Source organism: Culex pipiens, chromosome 1 (assembly GCF_016801865.2).
Source record: "Culex pipiens pallens isolate TS chromosome 1, TS_CPP_V2, whole genome shotgun sequence".
Lineage (NCBI taxonomy): Eukaryota > Metazoa > Arthropoda > Insecta > Diptera > Culicidae > Culex > Culex pipiens.
In genome coordinates, this window is record NC_068937.1 from 74005022 (window position 1) to 74024135 (window position 19114).

A 19114-nucleotide genomic window follows, 5' to 3' on the forward strand; every position below is an offset into this window, starting at 1 on the left:
CTAACTTATAAACTATATAAAGAGCGGATCAATGCAGCTGAAGACTGCAATGATTTTTGTCGAAATGCATCAATTATCTTATTGGACATAACATCCAAAGTGTCAACTTCGGCTAATTGATGAAGTTCACTGGTGCTGAACCAGGGAGGAAGTTTCAGAATCATTTTCAGAATTTTGTTCTGAATCCTCTGAAGTTTTTTCTTCCTGGTTAAGCAACAGCTTGTCCAGATCGGCACAGCATAAAGCATGGCAGGTCTGAAAATTTGTTTATAAATTAACAGTTTATATTTGAGACAAAGTCTAGAATTCCTGTTTATAAGTGGATACAAACATTTAATATATTTGTTACATTTAACTTGGATACTTTGAATGTGATCCTTGTAAGTAAGGTTTTTGTCAAAAGCAAGTCCAAGATATTTCACTTGATCCTCCCACTTTGAATTTACCTCATTCATCTTTATAATGTGATGACTTTTTGGTTTAAGAAAATCAACCCTTGGTTTGTGAGGGAACATAATAATTGTTTATATGATACTATCCCGGATAAACGAAAACTATATCGATTGTAGTGTGGAACTTAAAAAAACCTTATGAGATATGGTCACCATTTGTAATAATGTTATTTGGCTGACCTTGATGACTATTTGTCAAATGGTTACCATAAGTAATAGAGTTAATTTAATGTTTGTAATGGTCAACAATTTTCTTGATGATTTTAGAAAACTATTTGAGGATGTTTACTCAAATGGTTACCCTAAATCATAAGGTAACTTTGAAGTTCAAATGGTTCATATTGATTCACGAGTATTATATAGAAACCATTTGAAAAATAGTTACAATTAGAAAAAGCGTTTATCAAATTTGAATAAGTGTTGTTTTCAAATGAAAGAATTAAACTTTTTTGTCTATAGCTTCATAAGCGGTTGGGTTGGTACTGGAGTCGGATTTGGGCAACTTCCGGAACAAGATTTTGTTTGACTAAAATGCCGAAAAGTGTACGATCTACTCAACGATGGTGGGGCTGATAAAAGCGAAGAATTACAACTTTGGCGGAGAGTTTGTGAACCATACGGTAAAGGCAGTGAAGTGTTCGTCGTACTGCGGCACCAGTAGTACCAAATTAGGTGGACATCATTTGGCTTACTTGGCCCTAGATTTCACCCACTTTTGAGCTGCCAAAGAAAGCCAATCCGAAGTTTACCAATTTTAATTGACAGAATCTATACCAACAAAAAGAGAAAACAAACGGAAGAGCTCAAGAACAAAAAGGCTCGAAAATGTCGGTTCCTTTTGATGCGCTACAATTCCTTTGAGTTTCGTTGACGATTTAATTTTAAGCATATCATGTTTTTGATAATTGTTGCTTCATTTCAATTGTATGAACGAATCATTTTTCGACAGTTGATAATTTTGGATTTACGGCATAGGCGTCATCCATAAAGTATGTCACGCTAAAATCGGCCAAAATTAACCCCCCCTCCCCCCTATGTCACACTTTGTCACGCTGGCTCTGACCCCCCCTCAGAAAGTACGTCACGTTTTGTCGGAACCCCCCCCCCCCTCCGCACTATCTTGTTTTTTGCACAATTTTACACAGTAAAAAAATCATGGTAATATTACATCTGGGAAGAGGTACATCTTTTATGTCAGAAAAAAAAATGTGTAATTTTACCTCTGAAAATGAGTAATTTTACCACTTTTCTGGTGTAATGACACTTTTTGAGTCTAAATTGAGGTAAATTTACATCAATAAATCTGTAAAATTCAACATTCAGAAATCACAGCTTCGAAATTTACACATTTTTTTACTGTGTGGCATGATTTATAAAAAGGATGATTCTGAAATTCGGAATACATTCGAGAATTTTTTTAATTTTTACAGGTTGCGTTTGGATTTTTTAAATATTGTTCAATGTTGTAGTGATAAAAATCACCATCACAGTTTTTTGAAGCATATTAAATCTATCATCAAAAACTCTGTTTCTTAAAGCCTTGAATCGTGTTTGATTTAAAAGTAAAATTTTTTAAAGCTATATTTCAAAAATATCAATATTAAAGAAAAAGTCTAGCGTGACGTCACAGTCTCACGTATCCCCCCTCTCCCCCTTGTCACACTTTGTCACACTTGCGACAACCCCCCCTCCCCCCCTAGAGCGTGACGTACTTTATGGATGATGCCAATTTGGAGAGCAGGTAACAAGCGTAGCGAGAGAAGAGAAACGAAAGAGCGCGCCAGGCAGAGTATTATTACTCTGCTTTGCGCGCTCTCTCGTTGCTCTTCTCTCGCTATGCTCGTTACCTGCACTTCGTCGCCGTCGTGCTAACTTGTCGTACGTGCATTTTGGGCCAAATTGAGTTAAGAACGCCATTTTGTGCAGCTCACAATGCCTCATCTTTTGACCTTTACAGATCCCCAAAATTCGATTTCAATCCTGAGATATTCAATGAAAACCAAAACAGCTCCGAAAATTTTTGTCACTCTACATATAAAAGAAGTTTCAATCCTGTCGTGCTATCTTGTCACTCCCTGAAAATTGATGTAAGTGCGACAAAGGGCAAAGGGATTTCAGGTCAGGATGCGTTTGACGCACGTACAAGTTAGACTACCGTAAACATTTTAATTATAACTCGGGACTCCAGCAACCAACTTCAACCAAACTTCGGGGCAATGCACAGAATGGTCAGCCAAACAAAACGTGTTCGTTATTGTTTACATTGCGTGATTTCGTTTTTGTTTATTCAAGGTCAAACATTAAAACGCGTTTTTCTCGGAACGTCAAAATGGCGGGTGCGACATGATAGCACGACGACGTCGACTTGTTGAAGGCAGGCGCAGGCAAAAACAGTCTGAAGTGAAACGTTTGTGCGGCTGGTTGTTGTCTACGATTTGTGCGCAGGTATAATTTTCAAACAAATCATTTGATTTACCAGATACTTTGTCTATATTTTTCTTGTTGATAATTCCAGCGCCGTGGAGTGGGAATATGCTACCTGACATATGGCGTAGCGGAGTGCATCAAGCTTTCATAGCATGCTAAGAACAATTTGATGTTTTTTTCTGGGAAAACCGTTGATTCCGGAGACATCGGATTGTTTGCTGATGCGCCAGCTCTAGGTACAACGAATCCGTTTTCTGTCTTCGGAAAAAGTGTTCTCCAGACCATTCCCCTTAGGCCTGACCATACCAGAAGTTGGCGCGTGATTTTACAAGACCTGTAGGAGCGTTTGAACAAAAAGTTCCAATTTCCCATAGTAATTCCCATGTAAACTTTAACCCTGATGCGCGCAGCCAGTTTACAACCAAATGAGCTGATATTTAGCATGAAAGTCCCTATGGGCATGCCTTACAAGGGGAACCATACTAAAACTTGATCGGAGAACTTTTTGAAAAACGTACACACCCTAATACCCATATTGATGGGCTTTGCTTTGATATGATATTGGCCACTTCAAAGGTTTCCCCTTGGGGATATCCGGAACCGGTTCCGGAGTGACCAGTGGCTAGAAAAATATTTTGGAAGAACATTTTTGCAATTTGCTGACAAAATTAAGAATTTTGATACCCATATTGACCGGCTTGCTCAGATATGATATTGACCACTTCGAAGATATCCCCGGCGGCTTTGCACTGATATGATATTGGACAATCCGAAGATTTCCCCGGAGGGAAATCCGAAACCGGTTCCGGAGTGGCCAGTGGCCAGATAAACATTTTGGAAGACCATTTTTGAGATGTATTGACAAAATGAAGAATTTGGATACCCATATTGATGGGCTTTGCTCTGCTATGATATTGGACAATTCAATGATTTCCCCGGGGGAAATCTGGAACCGGTTCCGGAATGGCCAGTGGCCAGATAAACATTTTGGAAGTCCATTTTTGAAATGTTCTGATAAAATGAAGAATTTTGATACCCATATTGATGGGTTTTGCTCTGATATGATATTGGCCACCTCATAGGTTCCCTGGGGAAAAATCCGTAACCGGTTCCGAAGTGGCCAGCGGCCAGAAAAATATTTTGGAAGACCATTTTTGAGATGTGTTGACAAACTGAAGAATTTCAATTCTATATTGATGGGCTTTGCCCTGATATGATATTGGCCACTACAAAGATTTCCCAGGGGGATATCCGGAACCGGTTCCGGAGTGGCCAGTGGCCAGAAAAACATTTTGGAAGATCTTTGAAATTTTGTGACAAAATGAAAAATTTTGAAACCCATATTGATGGGCTTTGCTCTGAAATTATATTGGCCACTTCAAAGATTTTCCCGGGGGGAATCCGGAACCGGTTCCGAAATGGTCAGTGGCCAGAAAAATATTTTAGAAGACCATTTTCGAAAATTGCTGACAAAATGAAGAATTTTGATACCCATATTGATGGACTTTGCTCTGATATGATATTGGCCACTTCGAAGATTTCCCCGGTGGAAATCCGGAACCGGTTCCGGAGTGGCCAGTGGCCAGAAAAACATTTTGGAAGACCATTTTTGATATGTTCTGATAAAATGAAGAATTTTGATACCCATATTGATGGGCTTTGCTCTGATATGATATTGGCCACTTCGAAGATTCCCCAGGGGGGATATCCGGAACCGGTTCTGGAGTGGCTAGTGGCCAGAAAAACATTTTAGAAGACCATTTTTGAAATTTTGCTACAAAATAAAAAATTTTGATACCCATATTGATGGGCTTGCTCTGATATCATATTGGCCACTTTGAAGATTTCTCCGGGGGGAATCCGGAACCGGTTTCGGAGTGGCCAGTTGCCAGAAAATCCTTTTTAGAAGACCATTTTTGAGATGTGTTGACAAAATGAAGAATTTTGATACCCATATTGATGGGCTTTGCTCTGATATGATATTGGCCACTTCATAGGTTCTCCGGAGGTACCCAGAACCGGTTCCGAAGTGGCCAGGGTCCAAGAACTGACCTCAAATTAACTTTTCTGAGTTGGTCATTCAAAATCATGAAGTTTGATACCCATATTGCCTATGTTTGATCGGATTGGATACGGGTTAATATCAAAATACCAAAAGTACGTCGTTTATCGACCACCCAGTTTCTTTGGATGACCCCCAAAAAATTTCATATTTTCACCAAACATTCTCCAAGATGTGTACAACAATTGATTGAAAGGGTTTTACGATATCTTCAATCAAAAAATTATAAAAAACAAACCTTACCCGACAAACTTCGTTCTGCCTTTTTTCGTTTGTTGACGTTGAAGCGACCCTCGCCTTACCAGAAAAATTCACAGTAGATTTTCTCTGTTAAAAACGAAAATATTAGGAAAAGGCGAATCAGGAGAGTTGTAAGAAAAAGGAAGACAAATAAAAATCAATTAGGAGCGTAGGACGGGAAAACCCGACAACACTTTTATGACCCACTTAAGTGGCACGCGCAGAAAGGTGCCCGACGAGAAACAAACAAATAACAATATCTGTGAAAAAGGACAGGCACGACTGGAAAATAAATAAAGATTACATTATCTATGGGTTAAGTCATAAAAGGACCGCGACTAATTTCTGAGAAAAAATCTGAGAATTAGAGCGCGGTGGAAAGAAATAGAACATTTATATTAGGATTTTAAGAGTGAGAGAAATAAAATAGGCCAGGATATTATGTATAACTTGGAAGGATTTTTAGAGTGGGGGGAAAAATAAATAAAATAAGAAAAAAAGAGAGTTATATATTGTAGAATTCTGGGAATTAAGGAAACTTTTCATTATATCAAGAAAAATACAGGTTGGAGTGGGGGTTGTAAATGAGACAAAATATATTATATAAGTTAGAGGAAGAATTTTTGGAGTGAAACCGAAAAGGACGGATATATTATGCAACATCAAAAACTAGAGTGGGGGTAAAAATATAAGATATTAAATAATTAAGTAAATAACTAGATTTAGTATAAAAAGCCAAGCTGAAATCAAATAAAGTCAGTCAGTAAATGAGACAGTAAATCAGACAGTGAAAGAGAGTGAAAGTGTTTGATCCGAAATATCCAGTCGAAGTGCCTTGGACTTAGCCGGCTGCACGCTTCAAAGTGGTGACAAGCGGAAAGTTTCACTCTGAAACTGGAACGTCATTTCTGCTGGCTTAACCAGTTAGAAAAGTTTTGTAATAGAAAAGTAAAGTGTTAGAAGTGTCACAAGAATCTTAAAATGATAATTTGGTAAGTACCATTTTTTCCATATTTTTACTAACACCTTTTTTATCGGGGACTTAGAGTTTTTCTGACCAACTCTAAACTTAAAAAAAAACTTGTGAATTTCTCTAATTTAGGAAACAGCCTGAAAGTCTGCAGAAAATAATTTACTTTTTTAAAAGTAAGAAAAATTTCCTTCCCTTAATCACGATGGAAGAATTAAGTAAATTGGACAACTATTTTTCGTTGGAAATAGCTAATTTATTGGAAGCTATTCCTAAATCTAAAGAAGAAATCGAACAGAAGACAACAGAAATAGCAGAAGCTGTTGAAAATTATAAGCAACTATTAATTGCTTCAAGGGATACTCTTCAACCTAAAGAGTTCAACAAAATTAACAATGGGTTCAAAGAAGATCACAAAAATCTTCAAGAAGCTCTTGAAGTTTTTGCTAAAAAACTAATTATAGTTTCTGATGATGAGGAGAAATATGGCGAGGTAGAAAATTTAAAAATTATTCCCGTCAGTTTAAAAATTCATAAGAACACTAAAAATCCAAATTCTTACGAAATTCCAATGGATTCAGCAATTAATTGCATTCCAAATTTTTTTGGACATGCAGAAGATTTAACTTCATTTATTGATCAAATTAATTATTTTTACAGTAAAATGCCAAAAGGAGTGTCTCATACCCCTTTGATCAATGTAATAAAACTGAAATTAAAAGGTAGAGCAAAATTTTTTGCAAATTCAATTTCAAATTTACCATGGGAAAAGGTTGAACAGAATATGATTGAAGAATTCAGTGTAAAAAAATCATCGGTAAATATTTTCAAAACAATTAGTACAATCTCACAAAAGCAATTTGAGAAATTTAAGTCATACAAAAACAGAGCATTGGAAATTCTTGCAGACTTAGAGTCCGTAGAAGACTTCAATAAGAACAGTTTAGTTATGAAAAATTTTAAACTTCATTTCATAGCGGGTTTAAACAACATTGAATTACAGCGCACTGCGAGAAATATTGTGGAAACAGATTTTAGGCAATTTTTGAATACTCTCGAACATCATTACGTCAGTGATGAAGAATTTGAAGATCTTCAGAAACACGTACAGAAAATGAACATACAGACACCAACTGTGAAAACTAACTTCAGAAGCCAATTTAAACACTACAATAATAATAATAACGGTAATTTGGCGAATAATGCACCAGTTTTTCGAAATAATTATCAACAAAATTACCACAGGAATAATGATAACAGAAATGTTACGCAGGAAAATAATAGATTCCGGCATCAACAACAACATCGTGATTTTAACCAAAATCATTCAAACAATCGACCGAACCAAAATTTTAACGCTCATAGAGGAATTAGCTCTCAACAGAATAATATGTCTAATAATTCTAAAACATATTATCCACAACGAAAAAACTAATTTTTGGGGTTTTCGATAGATTTGGCGTCCGAAATACCCGGCAAAATGGAAAATTTAATAGACGCTCTGAATTCCGAGCTCGAAATCGTTTTAGGAGACGGAATTATAATCGGAATAATAATTGGAATAATAATAGTTTAAGAGAGCAAAGAGAATTTTACAACCCCCCTCACGAAATTCTCAAAATAATTTTAACTCCTTTTCTACAATTTAGATTAAGAATTGCTTCAAAACAAAACCCGTTTAATTTTATTCACTACTTGCTTGACACAGGTGCAAGTGTTAATATAATAAGAAGCAATGTTTTAAATGAAATAGGTTATTCTCATGTCAATTTTAAAGATAATATTTCTTTAACTGGCATCAATAATACGTGTAATGAAACAATGGGTTCAGTTATAATCGAATTGTTGATTGGTAACACAATTTTCAGTACAAAATTTTATGTTATGAAGAACTTACCTGTACCGGGAATTATTGGTGCAGAATTCTTGAAGAGACACACTCTTTTCATTGATAAAATTTTTAATTTCATTGTTTTACAAAAACCAAGATTATACTTTAATAATCATTATAACAAAAATAGGAGAATCTTGCAGATATTAATTGTGAAGAAATATCTACTTCAGGTGATGATGAAAATAACGAGAATGAAGAAAACGCAAATATTATAGCTTATTGTGAAAATACTGCTCAAACGTATGAAATACATAATTCACCTCAAAATAATTTTGATGATGAATTATGCATGCCCAAGGAATTAAACTTGGATATTGACAAAGATTGTGACGTCATTGAATATAAAAAGTTCAAATATGTATGCGGCGAAGAAAGATTTAAAAAACTTTTAGAAACAATTAATTTAAAACATCTAAATAATGAAAATCATGACGCCATAGTTTTCATGATTCGAAAATTCAATAAATTATTTTTCCTCGAGGGCGATGAATTGACTTTTACAAATGCAGCAATTCACGAAATCGAAACAACAACAAACATACCAATTAATAAACGGCAATATAGAATGCCAGAATCTACGAAAACTCATATTGATGAACAGATCGAAGAAATGCTTAAATTAGGTATTATTCAACCTAGCAAAAGTCCTAGGTCGTGCGAGCTGTCAGTTATGGTCAAGGTACATAGAAAATTATGGTATGCCAGATATTGTAGTGATATCATGTAAATTCTATCATACTTTTTTATGTGTTTTAAAGGGGCTGAATTTATTAACTATGAATTTATTTATGGTCATATTAAAATGTTTTCAAAAAGTTGTTTTTTTTTTCTCCATCATTTCCAACTGATTGAATTTCGCAAATTTGAAACCACATTTAACGCAGATCACGGCCATCAAGAATCTGAAACAAATCCAGATTTGATTCACAAATTACAAAAGACTAAACAAAATTAAAATAACTCACAAAACAACGATTTTTTTCAAATAATTTCTTTGGTCGGTTTAGAATTGTCAATCTGAAAAGCTCAAAGCTAACTCGAACCCGGTAAACACACGAAGCTTGACATATCAACAAAACAAAAAATCTGACAACTTCCAATTTAAAAGTATAAAAATTCAATAAGAGGCTAATAAAATTTAAAAAATACGTTGAAAAAATATATTTTGATTTGAAAATCTGCCATACCATGAACGTTTAAAGCCTTGAAACGCTGGTGCAATTTTGACAGTTTGAGCTGGTGTGAAAACGGCGACAGAGCTCGCACCACACAGCAAAAGTCCTTGGAATGCTCCTGTACTGTGCATCCCGAAGAAAGTGGGAGCTGATGGCAAGAAAAAATACAGAATCGTGGTTGATTTTAGAGCATTAAATCTTATAACGAAACCATTTGTTTTTCCGATTCCATTAATAAACGAGATTTTGGATAACATTGGTGATGCTCAATATTTTTCTTCGATTGATTTAAAATCAGGATTTTATCAAATACTCATTCATCCAAAAGATGCGGCTAAAACTGCATTTTCTACTTGGAAAGGACATTATGAATTTTTAAGAATGCCTATGGGTCTCAAAAACAGTCCGGCAACTTTTCAAAAGCTAATGAATATTATTCTTTTTGAAATTCAACCAGTGACCCGCATAAAGTTTTACTATAAACCAACAGTAGATTTTATGGTTATCACACGATAAATTCTATGGTTATTTTTACCATGATTCTACAGTAGCCTTTATGTTTTTTCACCATAGAATATATCTTATTTTGGGAAATTACTATAAAAAAGGGGTATTGTTAGGCACAGTCACCATAAAAATTTCGACTTTTCCCCATACAAAAAAAAACCAAAAACTATATATTCTACCGTATTTTCATTGATGCCTTTTCCGTCCAAAAAATTACCCTTACCATAGAAAACATCATACATTTATAATAAAAACAGTAACCATTACAATGGTTTGCACAGTAGATTCACAGTTCTTCATGGATTTTTCCATACTAAATAGTACGGTTTAAACTATATTCGTACATTGAAATAAATAATAACTACAGTATGATTCATTGTATTTTCATTGTATTTATTTTTTTTTCTCCACTAAATTGTACTGTAAAACATATATTTATACATTGAAATTAATGGTCAATATGGTAAATTTTATTGTATTTTTATCGTTTTCTTTAATTTAACTTAATTTAGCACTTTTTTCCGTGTCGTTTTCTTTTGTTATTCCGCTTCAATCCACACTGTTTGAAATTATTCGGAATGTCCGTAGCCGGTGCCGGATCAACTGCTTCGTAATTGGGATAGACATTCGCGTAATCTAGAAGCACAATCCTTAGTGAAATTAGCCCCTGTAGAAGAAAAAAACACTGAATTAGACATAAGGAAAATTTACATATATTTGGCATGTTAAGGATCCGGTTCATTTTCTATTAAATTAGCTGTTCTTAAATTCTGAAATTTAGAAATTCTTAAATTCCTAAATTCCTTAATTCCTAAATTCCCAAATTCCTAAATTCCAAAATTCCTAATTTCCTAATTTCCTAAATTCCTAAATTCCTAAATTCCTAAATTGCTAACTTCATAATTTCCTAATTTCCTTAACTCCTATATACTTAAATTCCTAATTCCCTAATTCCCTAAATTCCTAAATTCCAGAATTCCTATATTCCTGAATTCCCAAATTCACAAATCCCTTAATTCCTAAATTCCTAAATCATGAAATTTTGAAATTCCTAAATTCCTAAATTCCTTAATTCCCAAATTCCTGAATTCCAAAATTCCTAATTTCTTAAATTCCTAAATTCCTAACTTCATAATTTCCTAATTTCCTTAACTCCTATATTCTTAAATTCTTAATTCCCTAAATTCATAAATTCCTTAATTCCAGAATTCCTAAAATCCTATATTCCTGAATTCCCAAATTCACAATCCCTAAATTCCAAATTTTCTAAATTCCTGAATTTTTAAATTCCTTTATTCCTAAATTCCTAATTTCATAAGTTCATAATTTAATAATTTCCTATATACCTGAATTCCTAAGGAATTAAGGAATCTAAATTCCAAAATTGAAAAAAAAAACCTAAAAAATTCTAATTTCCTAGATTCTTAAATTCCATAATATCTCAATTCCTAAACTACTAAATTCCTAAATTCTTAACTTCATAATTCCATAAATTCCTATAATCCTAAATTCCTTAAATTCCTAAATTCTTACATTTCTAAATTCCTGAATTCCTAAATTCCCAAATTCACAAATTCCCAAATTCCTAAGTTCCAAAATTTCCAAAATCCAAAATTCTTAAATTCCTTAATTACAAAATTGCAAAATTCCAAAATTGCAAAATTGCAAAATTCCAAAATTCCTTAATTCTAAAATTCAAAAATTCCAATACTCCAAAATTCCATAATTCCTAAATTCTTAAATTTCTAAATTTCTAAATTCCAAATTCAAAAATTCCAATACTCCTAAATTCCTTAATTCCTAAATTCTTAAATTTCTAAATTTCTAAATTTCTAAATTTCTAAATTTCTAAATTTCTAAATTTCTAAATTTCTAAATTTCTAAATTTCTAAATTTCTAAATTTCTAAATATCTAAGTATCTAAATTTCAAAATTTCTAAATTTCTAAATTTCTAAATTTCTAAATTTCTAAATTTCTAAATTTTTTAATTTCAAAATTTTTAAATTCCTAAATTTCTTAATTTCAAAATTTTTAAATTCCTAAATTCCTAAAATCCTAAATTGCTAAAATCCTAAAAATCAATCAGAATTTTAGCAAAAAAAAAATATAAAAAATACTAAAAACATTCCATTTTTTCGTACTCGATTATCCGATAACTCGACTATTTCGGTTTATTTTGATTAATATCGAAAAATCAATCATCCGAAGGTTCAGATTACCGAAGAAGGAAAAATTCTACTTTTATTTTGGACTGAAATTTTAGTTCACTCATACAAAATAAGTTGATTCGATCTGTTGGTTACAGTTTTCCATTTTAGGTTACACAATTTTGTAATTTTAAAATTTTAGAATTTTTTTAAACTCAAATTTTCTGATTTTCTAAATTTAAATTATTTGAAATAAATTGTAGAATTCTTAAACATTTGAATCCTAGAAAATCTCTTTAAAAAAAATATGATTTTTCTCTATGGTTTCCAATATTCTGAACAATAAGCAAAATCCTGCTTTTTGATTTTCGTCCTTTCAAGATTCAGCGTTTTGAGATTCGGTTTGAGCTCATCAAACGAGCTGCTCAAGCTCTGGATTATCAATATTTTTACATTAAATACAACTTTATTTGTAATTTTCAGTTGCATTGAAATGTGCAAATCCAAATTATTTGATTCACTAATCAAAACAAATTGCACCGCGTGAAACGCTACATTCCGTTTCTGTTACTTTTCAGCTGCGTACCGCAAAAAAAAAATCGTGACCTTCTCCTTGACGTTTGAAAGTTTTCCGAGCTGCGCAGCCCCAACACAGAACTCACCTAACGATTTTCGCCTCCAGGCGAGACGAGCTCACCATCCGGAACAAACACGGCCGAAAGTGACCGCAGCAGGCGCCGGGTCCTCTCCCAATCGAACGCATCCGTTGGGTTGTGTCCCGTTAGCGAACCCGGTGGGAGAAGTCCCTGTGAAAAGAGAAACAAACAGTTTGTTTAGATCAAATGTTGCTGCAGTAGGCCACGAAAGATGTCTGCTGCTGCTACGGAGATTTCGCACCGTGGCTCTCCCCTCCCACAACAAATCAGAGGAAAGTTTTCCAAGCAAAATTCCACCACAGCTGAAATACTCACCCAAAATGGTTGACAATTTCAAATTTGCTTTTCCGGATCGGTGACTCGGCAGTTTTTTTCTGCCGGAAACGTGTGGAAGAAGTCCCTGTAAAGTAGAAAAAAACAAACACTGTGATAAAGCAATCTGCCCAAGCAGGCAATAGATAGTGCCGCTGCTGTTTTGTTTGGAATTCCCCTCCACCCTCACGAAACTCAAAATACTCACCCAAAGTTCCGCCATCCCGGAGCCGCTCCAATTCGAACTTCGAACATCCGTCCACCAACACTAGGATCGCGTTCGGCAACTTGATTGCCAATCGCCGGATGTTGACAATTGGCTTAAACGACCGCCTCAACGCGAAAAATCCGGGTTTCCCCTAAAACTTCAGCAAACACCGTCAACACGAACATGATCGGACACGCGCGAGTAAAAAAAGTGACAGCTCGCTCGAACCATGGTGCGTTCGTTTCAGGAGCGTCGCACGGGTTCAGTGTAACTTGGTGTAACGGTGCGTTCGTTGCATGAGCGTCGGCTGAACAGGTTCAGTGTAAAGTTGGGTTTGTTAATTGATATTGGAATGTTTAAATGTTTAAATGTTTAAATGTTTAAATGTTTAAATGTTTAAATGTTTAAATGTTTAAATGTTTAAATGTTTAAATGTTTAAATGTTTAAATGTTTAAATGTTTAAATGTTTAAATGTTTAAATTTTTAAATGTTTAAATGTTTAAATGTTTAAATGTTTAAATGTTTAAATGTTTAAATGTTTAAATGTTTAAATGTTTAAATGTTTAAATGTTTAAATGTTTAAATGTTTAAATGTTTAAATGTTTAAATGTTTAAATGTTTAAATGTTTAAATGTTTAAATGTTTAAATGTTTAAATGTTTAAATGTTTAAATGTTTAAATGTTTAAATGTTTAAATGTTTAAATGTTTAAATGTTTAAATGTTTAAATGTTTAAATGTTTAAATGTTTAAATGTTTAAATGTTTAAATGTTTAAATGTTTAAATGTTTAAATGTTTAAATGTTTAAATGTTTAAATGTTTAAATGTTTAAATGTTTAAATGTTTAAATGTTTAAATGTTTAAATGTTTAAATGTTTAAATGTTTAAATGTTTAAATGTTTAAATGTTTAAATGTTTAAATGTTTAAATGTTTAAATGTTTAAATGTTTAAATGTTTAAATGTTTAAATGTTTAAATGTTTAAATGTTTAAATGTTTAAATGTTTAAATGTTTAAATGTTTAAATGTTTAAATGTTTAAATGTTTAAATGTTTAAATGTTTAAATGTTTAAATGTTTAAATGTTTAAATGTTTAAATGTTTAAATGTTTAAATGTTTAAATGTTTAAATGTTTAAATGTTTAAATGTTTAAATGTTTAAATGTTTAAATGTTTAAATGTTTAAATGTTTAAATGTTTAAATGTTTAAATGTTTAAATGTTTAAATGTTTAAATGTTTAAATGTTTAAATGTTTAAATGTTTAAATGTTTAAATGTTTAAATGTTTAAATGTTTAAATGTTTAAATGTTTAAATGTTTAAATATTTGAATCTTTAAATGTTTAAATGTTTAAATGTTTAAATGTTTAAATGTTTAAATGTTTAAATATTTGAATCTTTAAATGTTTAAATGTTTAAATGTTTAAATGTTTAAATGTTTAAATGTTTAAATGTTTAAATGTTTAAATGTTTAAATGTTTAAATGTTTAAATGTTTAAATGTTTAAATGTTTAAATGTTTAAATGTTTAAATGTTTAAATGTTTAAATGTTTAAATGTTTAAATGTTTAAATGTTTAAATGTTTAAATGTTTAAATGTTTAAATGTTTAAATGTTTAAATGTTTAAATGTTTAAATGTTTAAATGTTTAAATGTTTAAATGTTTAAATGTTTAAATGTTTAAATGTTTAAATGTTTAAATGTTTAAATGTTTAAATGTTTAAATGTTTAAATGTTTAAATGTTTAAATGTTTAAATGTTTAAATGTTTAAATGTTTAAATGTTTAAATGTTTAAATGTTTAAATGTTTAAATGTTTAAATGTTTAAATGTTTAAATGTTTAAATGTTTAAATGTTTAAATGTTTAAATGTTTAAATGTTTAAATGTTTAAATGTTTAAATGTTTAAATGTTTAAATGTTTAAATGTTTAAATGTTTAAATGTTTAAATGTTTAAATGTTTAAATGTTTAAATGTTTAAATGTTTAAATGTTTAAATGTTTAAATGTTTAAATGTTTAAATGTTTAAATGTTTAAATGTTTAAATGTTTAAATGTTTAAATGTTTAAATGTTTAAATGTTTAAATGTTTAAATGTTTAAATGTTTAAATGTTTAAATGTTTAAATGTTTAAATGTTTAAATGTTTAAATGTTTAAATGTTTAAATGTTTAAATGTTTAAATGTTTAAATGTTTAAATGTTTAAATGTTTAAATGTTTAAATGTTTAAATGTTTAAATGTTTAAATGTTTAAATGTTTAAATGTTTAAATGTTTAAATGTTTAAATGTTTAAATGTTTAAATGTTTAAATGTTTAAATGTTTAAATGTTTAAATGTTTAAATGTTTAAATGTTTAAATGTTTAAATGTTTAAATGTTTAAATGTTTAAATGTTTAAATGTTTAAATGTTTAAATGTTTAAATGTTTAAATGTTTAAATGTTTAAATGTTTAAATGTTTAAATGTTTAAATGTTTAAATGTTTAAATGTTTAAATGTTTAAATGTTTAAATGTTTAAATGTTTAAATGTTTAAATGTTTAAATGTTTAAATGTTTAAATGTTTAAATGTTTAAATGTTTAAATGTTTAAATGTTTAAATGTTTAAATGTTTAAATGTTTAAATGTTTAAATGTTTAAATGTTTAAATGTTTAAATGTTTAAATGTTTAAATGTTTAAATGTTTAAATGTTTAAATGTTTAAATGTTTAAATGTTTAAATGTTTAAATGTTTAAATGTTTAAATGTTTAAATGTTTAAATGTTTAAATGTTTAAATGTTTAAATGTTTAAATGTTTAAATGTTTAAATGTTTCAATATTTGAATCTTTAAATGTTTAAATGTTTAAATGTTTAAATGTTTAAATGTTTAAATGTTTAAATGTTTAAATGTTTAAATGTTTAAATGTTTAAATGTTTAAATGTTTAAATGTTTAAATGTTTAAATGTTTAAATGTTTAAATGTTTAAATGTTTAAATGTTTAAATGTTTAAATGTTTAAATGTTTAAATGTTTAAATGCTTAAATGTTTAAATGTTTAAATGTTTAAATGTTTAAATGTTTAAATGTTTAAATGTTTAAATGTTTAAATGTTTAAATGTTTAAATGTTTAAATGTTTAAATGTTTAAATGTTTAAATGTTTAAATGTTTAAATGTTTAAATGTTTAAATGTTTAAATGTTTAAATGTTTAAATGTTTAAATGTTTAAATGTTTAAATGTTTAAATGTTTAAATGTTTAAATGTTTAAATGTTTAAATGTTTAAATGTTTAAATGTTTAAATGTTTAAATGTTTAAATGTTTAAATGTTTAAATGTTTAAATGTTTAAATGTTTAAATGTTTAAATGTTTAAATGTTTAAATGTTTAAATGTTTAAATGTTTAAATGTTTAAATGTTTAAATGTTTAAATGTTTAAATGTTTAAATGTTTAAATGTTTAAATGTTTAAATGTTTAAATGTTTAAATGTTTAAATGTTTAAATGTTTAAATGTTTAAATGTTTGAATGTTTAAATGTTTAAATGTTTAAATGTTTAAATGTTTAAATGTTTAAATGTTTAAATGTTTAAATGTTTAAATGTTTAAATGTTTAAATGTTTAAATGTTTAAATGTTTAAATGTTTAAATGTTTAAATGTTTGAATCTTTAAATGTTTAAATGTTTAAATGTTTAAATGTTTAAATGTTTAAATGTTTAAATGTTTAAATGTTTAAATGTTTAAATGTTTAAATGTTTAAATGTTTAAATGTTTAAATGTTTAAATGTTCAAATGTTTAAATGTTTAAATGTTTAAATGTTTAAATGTTTAAATGTTTAAATGTTTAAATGTTTAAATGATTAAATGTTTAAATGTTTAAATGTTTAAATGTTTAAATGTTTAAATGTTTAAATGTTTAAATGTTTAAATGTTTAAATGTTTAAATGTTTAAATGTTTATATGTTTAAATGTTTAAATGTTTAAATGTTTAAATGTTTAAATGTTTAAATGTTTAAATGTTTAAATGTTTAAATGTTTAAATGTTTAAATGTTTAAATGTTTAAATGTTTAAATGTTTAAATGTTTAAATGTTTAAATGTTTAAATGTTTAAATGTTTAAATGTTTAAATGTTTAAATGTTTAAATGTTTAAATGTTTAAATGTTTAAATGTTTAAATGTTTAAATGTTTAAATGTTTAAATGTTTAAATGTTTAAATGTTTAAATGTTTAAATGTTTAAATGTTTCAATATTTGAATCTTTAAATGTTTAAATGTTTAAATGTTTAAATGTTTAAATGTTTAAATGTTTAAATGTTTAAATATTTGAATCTTTAAATGTTTGAATGTTTAAATGTTTAAATGTTTAAATGTTTAAATGTTTAAATGTTTAAATGTTTAAATGTTTAAATGTTTAAATGTTTAAATGTTTAAATGTTTAAGTGTTTAAATGTTCAAATGTTTAAATGTTTAAATGTTTAAATGTTTAAATGTTTAAATGTTTAAATGTTTAAATGTTTAAATGTTTAAATGTTTAAATGTTTAAATGTTTAAATGTTTAAATGTTTAAATGTTTAAATGTTTAAATGTTTAAATGTTTAAATGTTTAAATGTTTAAATGTTTAAATGTTTAAATGTTTAAATGTTTAAATGTTTAAATGTTTAAATGTTTAAATGTTTAAATGTTTAAATGTTTAAATGTTTAAATGTTTAAATGTTTAAATGTTTAAATGTTTAAATGTTTAAATGTTTAAATGTTTAAATGTTTAAATGTTTAAATGTTTAAATGTTTAAATGTTTAAATGTTTAAATGTTTAAATGTTTAAATGTTTAAATGTTTAAATGTTTAAATGTTTAAATGTTTAAATGTTTAAATGTTTAAATGTTTAAATGTTTAAATGTTTAAATGTTTAAATGTTTAAATGTTTAAATGTTTAAATGTTTAAATGTTTAAATGTTTAAATGTTTAAATGTTTAAATGTTTAAATGTTTAAATGTTTAAATGTTTAAATGTTTAAATGTTTAAATGTTTAAATGTTTAAATGTTTAAATGTTTAAATGTTTAAATGTTTAAATGTTTAAATGTTTAAATGTTTAAATGTTTAAATGTTTAAATGTTTAAATGTTTAAATGTTTAAATGTTTAAATGTTTAAATGTTTAAATGTTTAAATGTTTAAATGTTTAAATGTTTAAATGTTTAAATGTTTAAATGTTTAAATGTTTAAATGTTTAAATGTTTAAATGTTTAAATGTTTAAATGTTTAAATGTTTAAATGTTTAAATGTTTAAATGTTTAAATGTTTAAATGTTTAAATGTTTAAATGTTTAAATGTTTAAATGTTTAAATGTTTAAATGTTTAAATGTTTAAATGTTTAAATGTTTAAATGTTTAAATGTTTAAATGTTTAAATGTTTAAATGTTTAAATGTTTAAATGTTTAAATGTTTAAATGTATAAATGTTTAAATGTTTAAATGTTTAAATGTTTAAATGTTTAAATGTTTAAATGTTTAAATGTTTAAATGTTTAAATGTTTAAATGTTTTAATGTTTAGATGTTTAAATGTTTAAATGTTTAAATGTTTAAATGTTTAAATGTTTAAATGTTTAAATGTTTAAATGTTTAAATGTTTAAATGTTTAAATGTTTAAATGTTTAAATGTTTAAATGTTTAAATGTTTAAATGTTTAAATGTTTAAATGTTTAAATGTTTAAATGTTTAAATGTTTAAATGTTTAAATGTTTAAATGTTTAAATGTTTAAATGTTTAAATGTTTAAATGTTTAAATGTTTAAATGTTTAAATGTTTAAATGTTTAAATGTTTAAATGTTTAAATGTTTAAATGTTTAAATGTTTAAATGTTTAAATGTTTAAATGTTTAAATGTTTAAATGTTTAAATGTTTAAATGTTTAAATGTTTAAATGTTTAAATGTTTAAATGTTTAAATGTTTAAATGTTTAAATGTTTAAATGTTTAAATGTTTAAATGTTTAAATGTTTAAATGTTTAAATGTTTAAATGTTTAAATGTTTAAATGTTTAAATGTTTAAATGTTTAAATGTTTAAATGTTTAAATGTTTAAATGTTTAAATGTTTA